Below are 15928 nucleotides of genomic sequence, written 5' to 3'. Positions count from 1 at the left end.
CATGTGTTTTCTTTCTGTACCGACACTCCAATTACCAAGAAACTTTGTATGAAAACCTCAAACACCTGAACTCTAATTCCTCTCCTACGGAAGCGACTTTCCTTTCCTCCGCTTTCCCTTTTCGAAACACTTTGATATCAAACATCTCTCTTCAACTTAAGATGCGACTCAAACTCCATTAATGTGATAACACTTCGTTCCACTTTAGCTTCAGAAAAGTGACAGATTTCCTCTGTGTTTTTTTTTGTTTCATTGTTTTGTTCCCAGAGTCTGCAGCACAGCGCCGTAGCTACAGAAGCCACAAAGAAGTCTCTACCCGTAAACTCAGCGGAGGGATTCGATGCATGTTGTTTGTTGTCTTTTAAACATGCTAATGGTGTTCTTCTGAAGGTTGCGGTGGAAAAACATCCAAACTTTTCGGAAAAATAAATTTGACAGATAACTATTCTGATTCACAAACCGTCCTGTTGTGAGTCTGTCATTGTTCTCTGTCGCACAAAGATGTGTGTGTGTGTGTGAATGAAGCCTCTGTGCATCAGGTAGGACAATCTGCTGGCGGAGGTTGGTACGGTGGCTCTGTGTGAATAATTTATGCACACCGTCTTTAATATCCACTAACAAGACGACCATATTCACATTGCCGACTGAATATCAAGGTGTTACCTCTCCATTAAAATATAGCTTTCCTGCATCAGGTCTGCTGCATTGAAGCTCCTTGAGGTCTTTCTGGTAATATCTGTTACACTTCAATTGCACTGCTTATCAGGCTGCTTTTTCTTTGTGGAAGTTAACCAATAAATACCGACATCTTTTTGCTTTTTTTTCCTGGATAAAAGCAGAGGCAGTGAATCCTGCAAGGACTTTGGTGCAGACATATATTAAGGTTATTTCTAAGTTTTCCAAAAGCACAAAAATGGTTGCAGATGTAGTATTATCTTAAGGCCAGGTAATGTCTCAACAACTACTGGATGGATTGCTATGATATTTCATCCCCAAAAAATATATTCCATGCATACATGCATGCATGGTCGCCAACGGATGAAGCCTAATTGACTTCATAAATGTAATGTAATTAACGTTTTTGTTATTTGGAAAAATGTCCTCAACATCTATTGGATGGATTGCTTGGACATTTTTATTAAATGTTGTTTATTCCTGTTATCAGGATGACATTATTTTTGTATCATCAAGTACCTGCATCATCATGACATTCTCATACTTCATGTTCAGTGCCAATTAGCAAAGGTTAGCAAGCTAGACTGAGACGATAAACAGGGTAATCATTATACCTGCTAAACGTCCGCATTGTGAGCATTGTCACTGTGAGACTGTTAGCATGCTGACTTTAGCATTTAGCTCCGAGCACAGCTGTGGCCTCACAGAAGCTGCGAGCACAGCTGAAAGCTCTTCACGGCAACTTTCTCTTTCCGTCTTTTCAAAAACATTTACTGAAAGTAGTTTTAAATTTAAAATTTAAACACTGAAAGACTTTGGTTCAAACCCCTTGAGGTGAAGCCAAAGTAAAGAAATCAGTTAAACTTTGCAACTTTTTTTTTATATGCTGGCGAGCAAGTGGCATTGGGAGAACATATGCACTGGTTCAAAGGGGTGACAGACGTGGGCGAATTCATTTATTTAAAAGTAGGTTTCAAAGCCGATACATGTCAGAGACAGACTAGTATAGATAGAAGAGTGTGTGTTGGCGATGATGAAAGGCCATCACGCCCCCACAGGCATGAGGATAACAAGACCGAATTAGGAAGGAGGCATGCACATAATGCCAGTAGCACATCTCTGTAAAGTGAGACAAAGTTGGCAATGTTAATTGTATCCGGGGAAACGGTTGAACGTCTAGGGTTAGGATGATACAAAACAGGATAATTGGCTTGACATTTAAGATGTAGCTGACAGCGGAAAGTTTATTGGTCCAACTTCAATATTTGCAGCGGTGTTAAAATACAAAAGTTTAGAGTCTTAGGTTTTCTGACAGTAAATAAACTGGAGAGAATATTCTAATAAACACAGCAAAAAAATAAAAAATCCAAGACCGAAGCAGTTATTACAAGCACGTTGAAATGGAGTTCAACAGCGTAACAGATACGCTGTGACATGTTAGAATTAAATTAGATTCAATGGGTTGAAGATCAGAGGACTTAAGATGGGCTGTTCTTGTTGGCAGTTGGTGAAGCATTCGCAGAGAAATGCTGTCAGCAAAATCCATGGTCTGTGTTTTATTGGGAACACTCGAGACTAATACGGACGAGATTAGCGAAATATGAAATGAATGCAGTATTTCCTCATCATAAAGTGTGCCCGCTCCGATCAGCACTTCACCATGAAGTATAAACATGAAGGTTATTCCACAAATGCTCGCTAAGGAGCCACATAGAGGCGGTGCTTGTCCACCCTGTCGCTAGGGAAGATAGGCGGATTTGACCGAGTGAGTTTTTTGACCGAGTGAGTGCTTTGTTGAGTGGAAAATAATTACTGCAAGGCCGGTGTTTTCCAAGGCTTTCTTGTTGCCGTAATTAATCACTTAAATAAACTCGGAGAAATTCGTTGGAGCAGAACAAATGGTTGCACAACCGGGTTATTGAGTTTTCATTCCATTTTAAGACTTGGCGTTTCCCCTATTTGGATAAACTATAATTGCAGCATATTCTAATTCATCTACCAGAAAAGCAACAAAATGACATCCAACAGTTAAAGTATTGGATTGCTGCTATCCTGTCTTCACTTTGGGGTTGAAGCCGAGGCTGGAAACCAGCCTGCTGGTGTTCAAACACGAGTGAATCCATATTTTCTTCACTTACACTTCAGCATTAACTTCTCTCAAACAAATAATTGTTTTTTCTGATAAGTAAAGGGAATAGTGCTGAGGTAAACTCTTCCACAATCTTAGCACTGCTTTAATACCATTTGGACTACTCAGTAACATAATTACAACTTAGAAATAAACTTGGTTTTTTTTTTGCCCTGAATGAATTAATGGGTTATTTCTCACTCCACTCGGAGTGTAAAGTGTGTTTGTATTATATTGTAATATTGTTTTATCTCAAGCTCCATAGCTCAATGACTATATGTCACATCATCACCTTTAAACAGATTACCTGGGTCCCTTGTCGGTCAAGTGCCAGTAACTGTTTCCATGGTGACTGTCAATCAAATGCGAACGTGTCACTTCCTTCACAACCAGTGTTTTACACATCACGGCAAAGAGGTTGTTGTGTTTTTCCTTCTTTTAGCTCAACAGTTTCCACAATAAACTTCACAAATGGAACGATGATGCTAAAAACAACTCAGGAAATGCAGGCGAGCCTCATTATATCTCAGTGTTAAGGAAGAAGAGTGAGAATAATGAGATGGAAGTAGTCGTTAAGTTAATCGTTCTCCAGGCACAGAAGTTCTTTCACACAAACTATGCCAGTCACAAGATTTAAAACATATGCCGCAGAGTTATATAATGGAAGAATATTGTTTTACACACAAATTCAGCTCTCGGTACTTTTTCCCAAAACTGCCAACACAATGTCACTAGATGTCAAGATGTTTCAAGATTCATGTCATGTGATCTGTGGTACCAACATCGCTGCACTATTGGTTCATGGCCTTGTTCCGTACATACATGTTGGACCAGTCAAAACCTTTGAAATCATTAATTCACAATCGTAACTATCTTTTTTTTTTGTAAAATCAATTCAATAGAAATAAAAAACTTGTACTCAGCATCTTAAAAAAAGCTCAAAAAGTGTTGTTTTTTTTTATACAAAATCTCCATAAAAAACTATTTTCAATAGGACCTTTAAATCAATATAAATCATTTCATACATAAATTAAACAAATATTTACTATCGGCTTTAAACAACATTCAAAACTAAGCAAAATACTTCTCTCCCAACTATTAAATCGAATAGCAAACACAGTATCTTCCTTGTTTCATTTCTAAACTGTATTATTACTTAATGTGTGAGCAGGACACGCACATTCATTTCTTTGCGTGTCTTCACATCACCGATGATGGTCTAAGAAACTAAAACATTAAAGACCGAGAGTTCCAATGTTTGCCGTTTATATTATATGAATGGGGGTCTGCAGGACGGTACTGAATAATATATTTCTCGTAATCATAGGTATAACATCTTCAGGAGAAAAAAAAACATAAATAATAATTGTGAGCATTGTAAATTCATCATTTCAGCAAGTTGTGCACAACTCAAACCTTCAATGCCGGCTTCAACGGCCTTCTAGAATATAGATATTATCCACAAAACCAGAGACACCTGCAACACCATCTCCTTGAACAGAAAGTAACAAACCTAACGTGTATTTTCTGACTGGTCTACTGCAGAATCCTAAATTCCTGTCCAGTCTTTTAACATATTGTGTTAACCCCAGTTAAGGTCTTGTAAAACAATTCATTAATCTGCAGTAATATAAAGAATAGGATTAGGGTATAGCAAAACCAATGAGCTACTGCTTTTGCAGATGTCATTTTTTAAAGAATAAAAGAACTCATCTTTGGGAACCTACTATTGGGAATAGCAGATTTATATATTCAGAGCCGATAGTGCAGTTACTCACTTTGACTTCTCTCACTTTATCTATTGCTTGAGCTCACCAAGACTCAGTTTTACAGGCCTTATTCTGTCCAATTTTATGATGGGGAAACATAATTAAACTCTCATTCAGCGCGTTTTAAATGCCAAGAGACTACTCGCAGAACCAGAATATTAATGAACATAAATAACAGTGAGAATCCACTATTCAGAAACAGAAAGTGACCAGGCAACTACTTCAATTCCCCACTTTCCCACTTCCACAACGCTGCTGACAGAGAGCTTTGAGAAGTTGCCCAATCACACTTCATCTCCCCTCCACAAGTTCCTGTAGCAACTGTAACCAATAAATAAGACTTCAAACTACAATAATTAGTTGCTCGGTGGTGTAGGTGTTGAGCAAAGGAATCTACAAAGCTGCTCTTTGCTCTCTGCGGTTGCTCAAACGCCGGGATGAAAACAACAGCGCTCAAATTAAGACAAAGAGCAAAGCAGCCGAAGAGAGGAGAGCCGAGAACTTTGACACCGGTGTTTTTAAAAAAAGAACAGCTCGAGAGAAGCAGGCGGAGAGAACAAGCAGAGAGGTGCAGAGGGCTGGGAGTGAAATGCCTCCAGGACAAGAGCCCTTACTCATCTTCGCAAAAGTAAGACGGAAAGTACAGGAGGAGGAGAGCTGGAGAGCCGAGCTGGAGAGGGCGCCTCATGGTCTCCCACACCCAGCAGTGGGAAGCGGGGTTGCGGGTGGTTAGTCAAGGGGGACTTGCAAGCACGGGTCAGATCGATGCTCGCCCTTAACGCGGATCAGAGCTTGACAACTCCCCTTGGCGTTGGCATTTCTGAGTGAACAGCAATTTCCCACCTCCACACGAGTGAGTAACATCAAAAGTAATGGAACACGAATGCTTTGTTGTAAATGAGAGAGCGAAGGCGATAATTTAACCAAAGGTGAGAAACGCCGACTGTATTTTGTGTTTGGGGAATTTTCCATGGTGAGACATAATGATATCAAAGAAAACGCTCGATAATAACATTGAAAACATTGCCATAGTGATATTGTGACTTTTTTATTATGTCAGTTGCTCTTATGTAATTTGTTATCAGAAAAGATATATATATCATTTGCTATTTAGCTTTGAGGCTGTACGGCACACATATGTACATACACATATATATATCACTCTGCATTGTGTATCTATGTATGTATGTGCAGTACAGCCTCAAAATATATATATATGTTTTAAAATGGTATATATATTTGTTTTATATTTGTTTTTAAATGGCATTGGTTATTTTATATATATATATATATATATATATATATATATATATATATATATATATATATATATATATATATATTACTCATTGTCCTCAACTAGAATAACACACAGTAAATGCCATTGGTTATTATATAAGTAAATGCCATTGGTTATTATATATATATATATATATATATATATATATATATATATATATATATATATATATATATATATATCATTGTCCTCAACTAGAATAACACACAGTAAATGCCATTGGTTATTATATATATATATATATATATATATATATATATATATATATATATATATATATATATATATATATATATATATATATATATATATATAATAACCAATGGCATTTACTGTGTGTTATTCTAGTTGAGGACAATGAGTAATATATATATATATATATATATATATAAAATAACCAATGCCATTTAAAAACAAATATAAAACAAATATATATACCAGTTGAGTACATTTCAAAACCCTCACAGTCACTCTGCATTGTAACTTCAGTCCAAAAATCTAATGTTTTAATAACACACACACAAAAAAAAGGAGAGAAAAGAGAGAGAAGCCTTTTTTTCCTTCCTTCCTTCTTCCCATCCACATCCACACTGTCTTGGCGTTGGAGACTGCAGTGACTCACGTATTGATGGCCCTTCTCCTGTGACCAAAGGAAATCATTCACTCTGCCAGCATCGGACCCTCCCCCCGGTGTCCTGACGTGGAGGTAAATGTGCTGAAGTCAATGGAAAGTTTCCTGAGAATTGACCACGATCAGTCCGATGACAAACACGGAGCCCGATGCCATCTGTCAGAAGCACTCAGTCGTGACACGAGCCCCGAGCGCAGCGACATTCATTTCTTCTCTACCTGATGACATTTGCGTACGCCGCGTCTCCTGCTGCGAATGCAGGTTTTAGAAACCTAATGGATTTTATATTGTGGAGGTTTGTGAATATGGAAAGAGTAATGGTTTTTCCGGTGACAAGCTGCACAGACCATAACTTTTAATATTTCATCTTCCAGTCCACGCTCGGTTTATTAGAACTTGGTAGCGAAGGGAAAAGAATCCTTACATATTAGCATCGCTGCTGAGTAATTCATGTCCATTCAGTGAGAACAAATACCAGCTTCATTTGTTCTTTTACCTTCTGAATATGTACCATTTTAACCTTAACCATAACTTATACAAATGTTATACTTTGGGGCTGACAAGTTATCAGGAAAATATCTGCTACACTTAAAAAATGTATGCTGTGCATAAACTGAACCGGTGTAACGTGGACGGACAGAACATACTGGCATGTCTATATGGTAAAGGTTGACAGCATCCAGTGCGAAGAAAACATGCCAGGTGGTATTTTAGGCCCAATTACGCATATGTTTGGGACAAGTGACCTTTCCGCGCTGGTGTACTGTCTGAATGGCCAGGTAGCAACAGCTACCAGCCATCAAAAACGCTTTATTTAACTGTTTATTCTTAGCCTTTCCCCAAAGGTTAGGCTGAGCGCTCACACTCACTATGCATCAGCTTTCTAATGTGTGCCACAGACAAACAAGAGGGCCCACAATGAAATAGGAGAGCGCAGATGGCTGATGAGCTAGATTCATAATTTCATCATCCTCTTTATCTCGGATAAAATATTAGTGGGCTGTCATCCATGACACAGTTAGGATCCCACTTTGCCTCAGTTCTATTCCAAATGAGACTCTGTGGCTGGATTTAATTCTGCGGTGGTTCTTCAGGGTTTCAGAGGCAATTACCCGGCAACGGGACACTCATCCTAAATCTGAACCATGCTACTTTTCATTAAATAGCATATGGTCTCCTGTGGCCGGTGCAATACACTTGATATGGAACGACCGAGACAGTCGCGCTGCAGTGGAGACGCACCGATACGGATATCAGGTATCGGGTTCGATGCCGACTCAAACAGCGGCTTGTTTATCCGAGACATCTGGCAAGCGGGGACATTATTCAATAAATAATAATTCAGTTATTCTATCAATTTATTTATATTTGTTATGTTTTGTTGATGTTGATGTCGCCTGACACAGAGAAGAATGATCACCAGTCGCAGGGAGTCACACAGCTGGCATCAGACGACACCCCGAGGCCCCGGTATCGGCACCGGGAGACTGAAACAAGTGGATTCTGTGCTTCCCTTTGCTGCAGTGACATTACTTCCACTCTTAGCACGATGCAGACTATTTTGTGACAGCGATTGCTTGGTTCTGTGTTCGCAGAACAACGGAGAAATCCTTAAATGAGCCGGTTAGACACCAGTTTCTCCACCAGCTGCGGCTCAGTAGTCCGTACTGCAATGCAGCCAGAATACATTTACACTGGACGGGATCTACGCTCAGCTCAGACTTACTCCTGACAAGAAGAACTCACTGTTCTGCTCTTACCATCACTCGCACGGCACGTGCAAGGAATGGGTTGATGCAACAATTGTAGGGAACTGCTGTACCTTAAATACGACCAAAGGCAAGATGAGTATTAGACGAGTTAAAAGTGACGGTGTGTCTAGCTCGTCAATCTCAAGCTGTCTAAATCAAAAGTCCTTCAGATTAAAACAACAAATATATGATGTGTTCATCCCCTCTGGAACAAGACAGGCTCCTCTGATCTGACTATCAGCGAGACATCATCATTTGTCTGTGCTTTGCAGACCAGATACAAATCACCGTTGAAAAATGAACACCTATTATGAGTGACAGCGCCGGAGGTTCAGGTTTTGGTTCAGTAAACGTCACGGTTTGGGTTCAGATGGCTACTTCTCTGAGGTCATAATGGTGAACACACGTAGTTTTAAAGTAAAAAATGAATAAAGAATAAATAAAGAGCCTGTTGCAATTTGGAAACGGGGAACACACAGGTGTCTCCTGAGTTCAGAGTCCGTGTCAGGAGGAGGTTGGGGTGGATGGTCGGGTCAACAACACATCAGACTTTGTCCTTTTTTTTAAGTAAATGCAAAGTGCAATTTCATTAACTTTGTTCTCCAGTTGCTAAAACAAAGGGCATGCATTGAACGCTTCAGATACGCACCAAAACCACTTTTTCTTCAAAATAATGTAGTGACCTACTAAACTCATCTAAAATAATCTTGAATTGAGGCAGAAAAAAAGAGTGGATCGGCATTTGATGTCGGAATATAGAGTGAGTTTAGCTATAGTATCTTTGTCTATTGTATCAGGAGAGAATTAAGGCTGTGGTCAACCTCTTGGTTGAACATCTTGGTGACTGAGACTCTACCTACTCTTCAACCAATTGAACATTTTTTTTTTAACAATTTACTAAATAGCCACAGCACTGATCGTCAAAATGATTTACTTATAAACATAAAAAGATCTAGCCGGATAAACTATTTTTAACCTAAATAGTTTATACTTATATGACAACAGATTCACAGTAGACGCGCCGTCTACACCAGCACATATCCATATGATTGGGTTATGGTATAAACAAAGCTATAAGGCTGTTTATTATACAGAAATATGGAGATTGTGGTACGGTCAAAGTCGAAGTCTATCAAGACACGATGTGCGGGTCAGGGTTTATAAAATATCCGCCATGCTCAGCCGACCTGAGAGCCAATCGATCCCAACCCCCGCAAACTGCCAACTTTATGCATTATAGAAGCACACTGAGGACTGAGAGACGCTGCTCCCCGCCTACAGAAGTGGGAAGGTCTAGGATAAATAATGGTTAGAATTAAGTTATTCTTGATTGTTGAAGAGCAGCAAAACAAGTAACCCTTCATTAAGAAAATAATGTAGTACGAGGCGCTTTTCTTCTTATTAAATTAACACCGGCGAGCGTATCGAGCAACCGATCGACCAACCGACCAGAGAGCGTCGGCCCTAGAGAGCAGACGTCGAACACTTGCCCGATCCCAAGCAACGGCAGTAAGAAGCCTATAGCCTAGATTCAGTCTGGGAGAACCCAAAGTCCTTTTCTTAATTAAACCATTTGAAATCCACGGGGAATAAGTCTTGACGAGAATATACAGCGTTTATTTGTCGGCTTGAAAAAGGATTATAAAATGTGCCCTAAATGTCTCGAGTTCTTCAACAGGCCCCAGATCGCTGCTCTTTAACACTCCATTCAGGTCTCACTTCCTCTGCTGTGCACAAAGCCTTTTTTTTTTGCACTTGGGTGTTGGCCATCAATCGCGACTGGGGAGAGAGCCCTCTTGATCAAAGCCAGACACCTCTACTGAGCCCTCATTTTTTTTCCCATGAATGAGGCGGTTCACGGGGGCAAGAGGCTGAGACATTGGAGATTGGGGGATGCTGCGTCAGGGTACCGGGCCCCCGCCGACCCAGCCCTCATTTTAGAATCACTGGCTAAAGGTTAATGCTCGGCTACCTGCTGAGAAGAGGGAAGGAGAAGAAAGAAAGAGCAAGGGGGATCAAGGCTTTTAGCCATGCATTCCTGTGAATTTGGAATATGATTTTGATACAACAAGACTGGATCAGGGCAGAATATGGTACTGTGTCTCATTATCATCTCACGAATGCCTGAACCTTCATGTCTTTACTCTTTTAGAAACACAAATGAAACCATATTCCAATTGTAAGCCACTTATGCAATATATTGTTAATTATAGTATAAAATGTAATCAACAAACATGTATCAAGTACGCAGCTCTGGTACGCAGGTATACAGTATAACAAGACTAGCCGAGCAATCTGGGCCTCTGCTTTTTCTTTTCTATATTTAAGGAATGAGTTTTACCATGAATACTCTTGTGTGCTGCTTATCCCACAGACCATTAACTTAATTCATTTTAGAAATAGTGAATGTTCTTGGAGGTCCTGAAAAAAGTGTTTCCTATATTGCAAGTAAACATTATAGAAACGTCATCACAATTGTCAAATCTGGATGGAAGAAGCAAAAGCAATTAGTGTGGAAAGGATAGTAAGGTTAATGACCCGTTCCTCCGCGGACATTACATGGTCTTTAGTCAGCGCTGTGCACATGACTGTGTCCTATTAGCACGTGTCATGTTGAGGTCAGCGCTGTCTCTCTTTCCCCCCAGGCCTCCGTCATTCCTTACCTGCCCACTTGTCGCCCCTGTTCTGTTTTGCCACCTTGACAGCCTTCCGATTCAGCCACCTGCTTGCACACCTGTTCCTTGCCTCCTTATTAGGTTCCCTATTAGCCATTGCTGCTATAGCTTCCTTGCAGTATCCTGTTTGCCTGCCTACTCGGCTGACTGTAGGCCGATAACAAGTTGTCATTTTCTTACTAAATATCATCATCTTGGACCATTGTCTACGGCGAAGTGTATCAACCCACATGGCAGGCGGTCCAGAGGTGTTAGCAGGAACCACAATAGAGTCTTGCGTTTCATCTTGTGAGTGAGTACAACTTTATATATAAAGTATTAACAAAGGTTAGCAAATGCAACCAGATACACTTCCATTGTCTTAAATGCAAAAACCTGAAACCCATTTTTTTTAAGTTCCAATTATCGGGGTATCACACCGCTCAGCCTCCCAGGGAACGCTTATTTCAGGGTGCTGGAATGGAGGCTTCAGCAGATTCCGTCTTGGCCGTGGAACAGGCGACCCGCTCTTTACCAGCTCTTGTGTTTTGTGGATTTGGACGGTCGAGTCCCCCAGGGAGTCCGTTTGTGGGTGTACTGTGGGAGTACGGGTCACCGGGGGTCGTTGCTGCGAGCCATCTGGTCCTTGAATATGAAAAGATTGAGAGCTGTGTCGGTATATTCGGTACAACGTCAAGAATGTTTACAGTGCGTGTTGGCCTCCGTCAGGGTTGCCCCTTGTCACTGATTTTAATGCACAGGACCCCAAGGCAAAGCTGGAGGGGAAAGTGTTTCCGGAGCTATATGGCCTGCCTTCATTCCACCGAAAGACGGTGGGAACTAGAATACGAGAGTCGGACAAAGCATTTTGTTTGTGCTGTTAACAGAGTAGCTCCCTCATTCCTGGAAAAAAAAGAAACTGTCAAAGCACAGGCTCTGCCAGAGGAGGTGTGGCCAATGATGAAAAAGAATGCCTAATGACTGCCTTGCCTCTGCTCCGCGCTGCTTGTAATCAATGTCATAATGCATGAGCGAAGGCCTGTCCTCAATCCAGGAGGTGAAATGAGGAAAGATCCAGTTGGTTCGGAAACAGATTGATCCGCCGTATTCTCCAGTTATAACCGGCTATAGTTCAAAGCTGGAGGGGATGACTAAGAAATGAGCTTTTCCGTTTGATTTGCTAGCAGCTCTCGCCCTCGGCCAGGTTTGAAGGATGACAACAAGTTTGCAGTTTAACATCCGTTACTGCCACCTGTCCTGAACAACATCTGCATAAGCTGCAGAGAGAACAAGGGAGATGCAGAGGGAACGAGGATGTTCCAGGCAAGACGCTTCTAATTTATGAGGTGGTACATCAATAGGTTTTTTTCCTAAATAAAATAGCTTGTTGTGTTATTTGCCATTTTATCACCCCGGCATCACCTCGTGATGTGATTCATGTTTGGTAGTTGTTTTGTTGAAAAAGACAACGGCAAATATTTTATTACATATTTAATTATAGCTACAATATGTTCTTATGCAGACGGTTTCAGTTACATTTTTATGATGCACTTAATAACTTGCAGCACTTCTTCACGAGTGTTCATCGTGGGATGAGACCAAAGACAGTGGGATATTTTCTACAATATGCTTTCTATACACATTAATTAAGTATACTTCTGAATGTATGGTCAAAAAAACGTTCCACTGTTGGAAATATTATAAGACATAGAAAACAAAATATCTCTTTCTCATTTGTTTCGTTTTGACTCTAAAAGTTAAATTACTCTCTTAAAAATCTTAGGACAACATGCACTCCTTCTCCCTCATTAGAAAATCTAGATTTTGCATTTTCAGTGTATGTGTAATGGAGGATCCAGATGTCCTCAGCCTGTAGGGGCCGCTGGGGACAACACATCTGAGTGGCAGTATAAAACAGTTAATGTAAAGGTGTTCTGAGAAAGTGTGAGTCACCGCAACCACGAGAGGGTCCTCGAGCATGCAGCCATCACCGGCCACCCAAAATATTCTGCGGTTTGCTGCAGCAGAATGATGCAGATGAGCCGTGGACAGACAGTCTGACTCACTCAGTCACGCACGCGACAGAACACATCACCCTCTCCCCGCGGCTGGCAGAGGTAATAAAGACCAAATAAACAAGGTAAGACAACAAGTATATTAAAGTGAACTTCAACCGCCGTTTGACAAAAAGTGTTCCACTTGTTGAAAGTGTGGCAGATCCTTTCTTGGAGCATTTGTACTGCCGTGCAGGAAAAGCATGCTCGTGTAAAGTGATAACATTAACGATGGCTCCGAATCGTGTCAGTGTGCCAATAACCCATGGAAGAGCGCCAATGCACAATACAAGGACCCTGGATCTGTGCACCTTCGCCTCTTTACAGCGACATGATGATGATGAGCGCTCTCTCTCTCCCTCTCCATTCCTTTGTGCGTTAGTGTTGTCGTTTCCGGCCCTTTAATCTCACACCTGCCCAGTCCAGACCCACCTGACTCGTCCGGTGATGAGCATTACGTCGCCGGTCGTGGCGGCTGCCTCCCTCGTTTAAAAGATTGGTTAAGTACGGTTAACACTGTTGCTGTTAGTCGCCTGTAACCAAACCAAACTGATCTCCTATTGTTTATCTTTATCTTTCTCATTGTTTTGGGCTTATTCTCATCTCAGTGTGCTTTTAGCTTGTTAGAGGGCTCTCTGACACTCGTTACAATGCATGACTGAACCTACGCAGAACGACAGTTCACCCTGGTCATTATTTACAACAGACAAGCGCACATTTAAATTAAAACATTTCAATGATCATGCTACATTTTTTGGATGATGTTTTGTTTGAATTGCATCTTAATAATATAATGGTTACCTACATATATAGCTCTATAATAAGTCCTTAAATAAATATGATATGTACAATATGAAATATACAAGTTCAATATAATTCATAAGCGCATCCAGATATTCAATGATATCAAAGTAGGTCTGGGCTATATGGAGAAAATGAAATATCACAATATTTTTACCTCAATACCTCACTATTGAGACGATATTTTAGGGTTGACCATTGGTGCTTTTTCAAATCAAATTTACACAATAAGATAAAAGATTAGTGTTGTGGATATAATGATGAAGTGTGTTAAGGAAAATGTAACGGCTAGAACTGTCTAGTAAGTTCATCAAGTTACATCACTTTACTGTAATGTAATCTTTAAAACAAGAAAAAGGCAACACATGCCACATTACAATATCCAAAATGTGACACGATATCTAGTCTCAAAGTGTATAAAATATCAATATATTGCCCTGTGCTATATCAAAGCGCTCCGATCTCAACTAAACAGAAGGACACTCTGTGTCAAATGAATATGTGTGTGTCTTGGAATAACTAATAACTCACTTGTATTTGGAGACTGTCCTCACTAGAAAAATGGAAGCACGTCTACCTGACTATAGTGACCTAATTCGTGAGAATAATGACTGTACACTCTCAGTACCAAAGGAATAAGTAACACACTGATTTGCATTTGCTTTGCCACACTTGTATGATTGAAGAAGTAGATGTGGAGTTGGAGCAACCTGGTTGTTGTGAATAGCGCAACCTATTTTCTATTACAGGTGCGTACGTGGATTAGCCAGAACATCGTGTCCCCTGTCAAATTTAGCAGAAAGAAGCGATGAAGCCGGGAGCGCGACCAAACACCTCCCGATACAACCAGACACCCGTCTCAGGCCATTACCACTTTAATCATGTGGAGCGCATAATAAAATGTAAGCTCTGATGCACCATTGTAAAGTAGATGAGAAATATTATACCACAAGTGGTGGATGAGTTAACGAGGGAGTGACAGATACTGGACACATCGGAGGCTCAAAAGACAGAGAATGGTGGGAAACAAAAGGCCTGGTTTCCACTTGACAATTGGATGTGCTTACTTTCTAATGCATATCCAGCAAAAAAAAAAACGTGTTGACTCAGCACTGCACAGGTGCACACGTGCCTGATAAACACCAACATTTGCTGCATCTTACATTTGCTCGATTGTGGTGAATTTGTAGCAGTGAGAAAAGGATGTGAACCGAGAGATGGATGAAGGCAGGAGACACAAATTGAGAGGAACTGGTGATTGTGAGGGATGGAAAGAGCATGAAGATTCTGAACAGATGGAGAATAATCAATAGCACCTACAACCACAATTAGACCACGTGAGATTTCTTGGCCCCCGATGAGTACCCTGGAGAGAAACCCCCAATCAAATGCACACAAACACACATTCACACACCGGTTGTGGCACAAACCGACAGACGGACAGTCCACAGCGTTTGGCACAATTTAACTTGCATCAATAATTAATTGAATTTATTGTGAGGCATAACATGAAGAAAGCCTGTGCACTGTATTAGATGTTATTTTTATTCGGCACTACTTTAGCACCTCGAACAAGGAAGCCTCGTAGAATGTGCATTACTGTCGTTCTCTCTTTCAGGAGCTGCTTGTCATGATCTCGGGAGGTAAAAGGCGTAGTGATGTAGACAGCCTCTCCTGCTATAGACAAAGAAGCTTTGTAATATAGTCGATTTTTGCCTGTACAATGGACATGCAAAAATGTGCCCATACTCAGTGTTGGAAAGAGACAGGTGGAAATAATATGAAACCAGGCATCTCTCAAGCACCGAATGTATAATATTAAATATTGTATTACATTATAAGCAAAATAGGGGTGAGAATCTCCAGGCACCTCACGTTTTGATTATTGATTCATCTTGATGCATGAAAAGGTGTACATACAAGATTTATGTATTTTCTCTGGGTTTATCTGCGGTTTTTAAAACGCAGCACATTTGGCATGATTCATGATTAAAAAAAAGAGATTAATTTACTTCCATTATCTTTCATTAATTCAATATTAGCAACAAATAGAAGAGATGTGTCAGCTGGAGGGTTACATTTTGAAGAAGCACTGCAAAGAGAACCAACAAGAAAAGCAACATCCTCAAAGCTAAAAACACAGAATTCAAAATGTTCTGAATCAT

At 40.4% G+C, this 15928-nt stretch overlaps 1 protein-coding gene across 1 annotated transcript in view; it reads right to left on the bottom strand.

The window, feature by feature from the left end:
* LOC306751141 (netrin receptor UNC5D-like) overlaps positions 1-15928 on the bottom strand; it is a gene marked incomplete at both ends in the record, with an annotated part of 151307 nt that overhangs the window by 122091 nt on the left and 13288 nt on the right. The gene's annotated exons all lie outside the window — the stretch shown is intronic.

Source organism: Taurulus bubalis (assembly GCF_910589615.1).
Source record: "Taurulus bubalis genome assembly, chromosome: 19".
Classification (NCBI taxonomy): domain Eukaryota; kingdom Metazoa; phylum Chordata; class Actinopteri; order Perciformes; family Cottidae; genus Taurulus; species Taurulus bubalis.
Note: the sequence above shows the minus strand (reverse complement) of the source record. Positions and strands in the feature narration are given on the sequence as shown.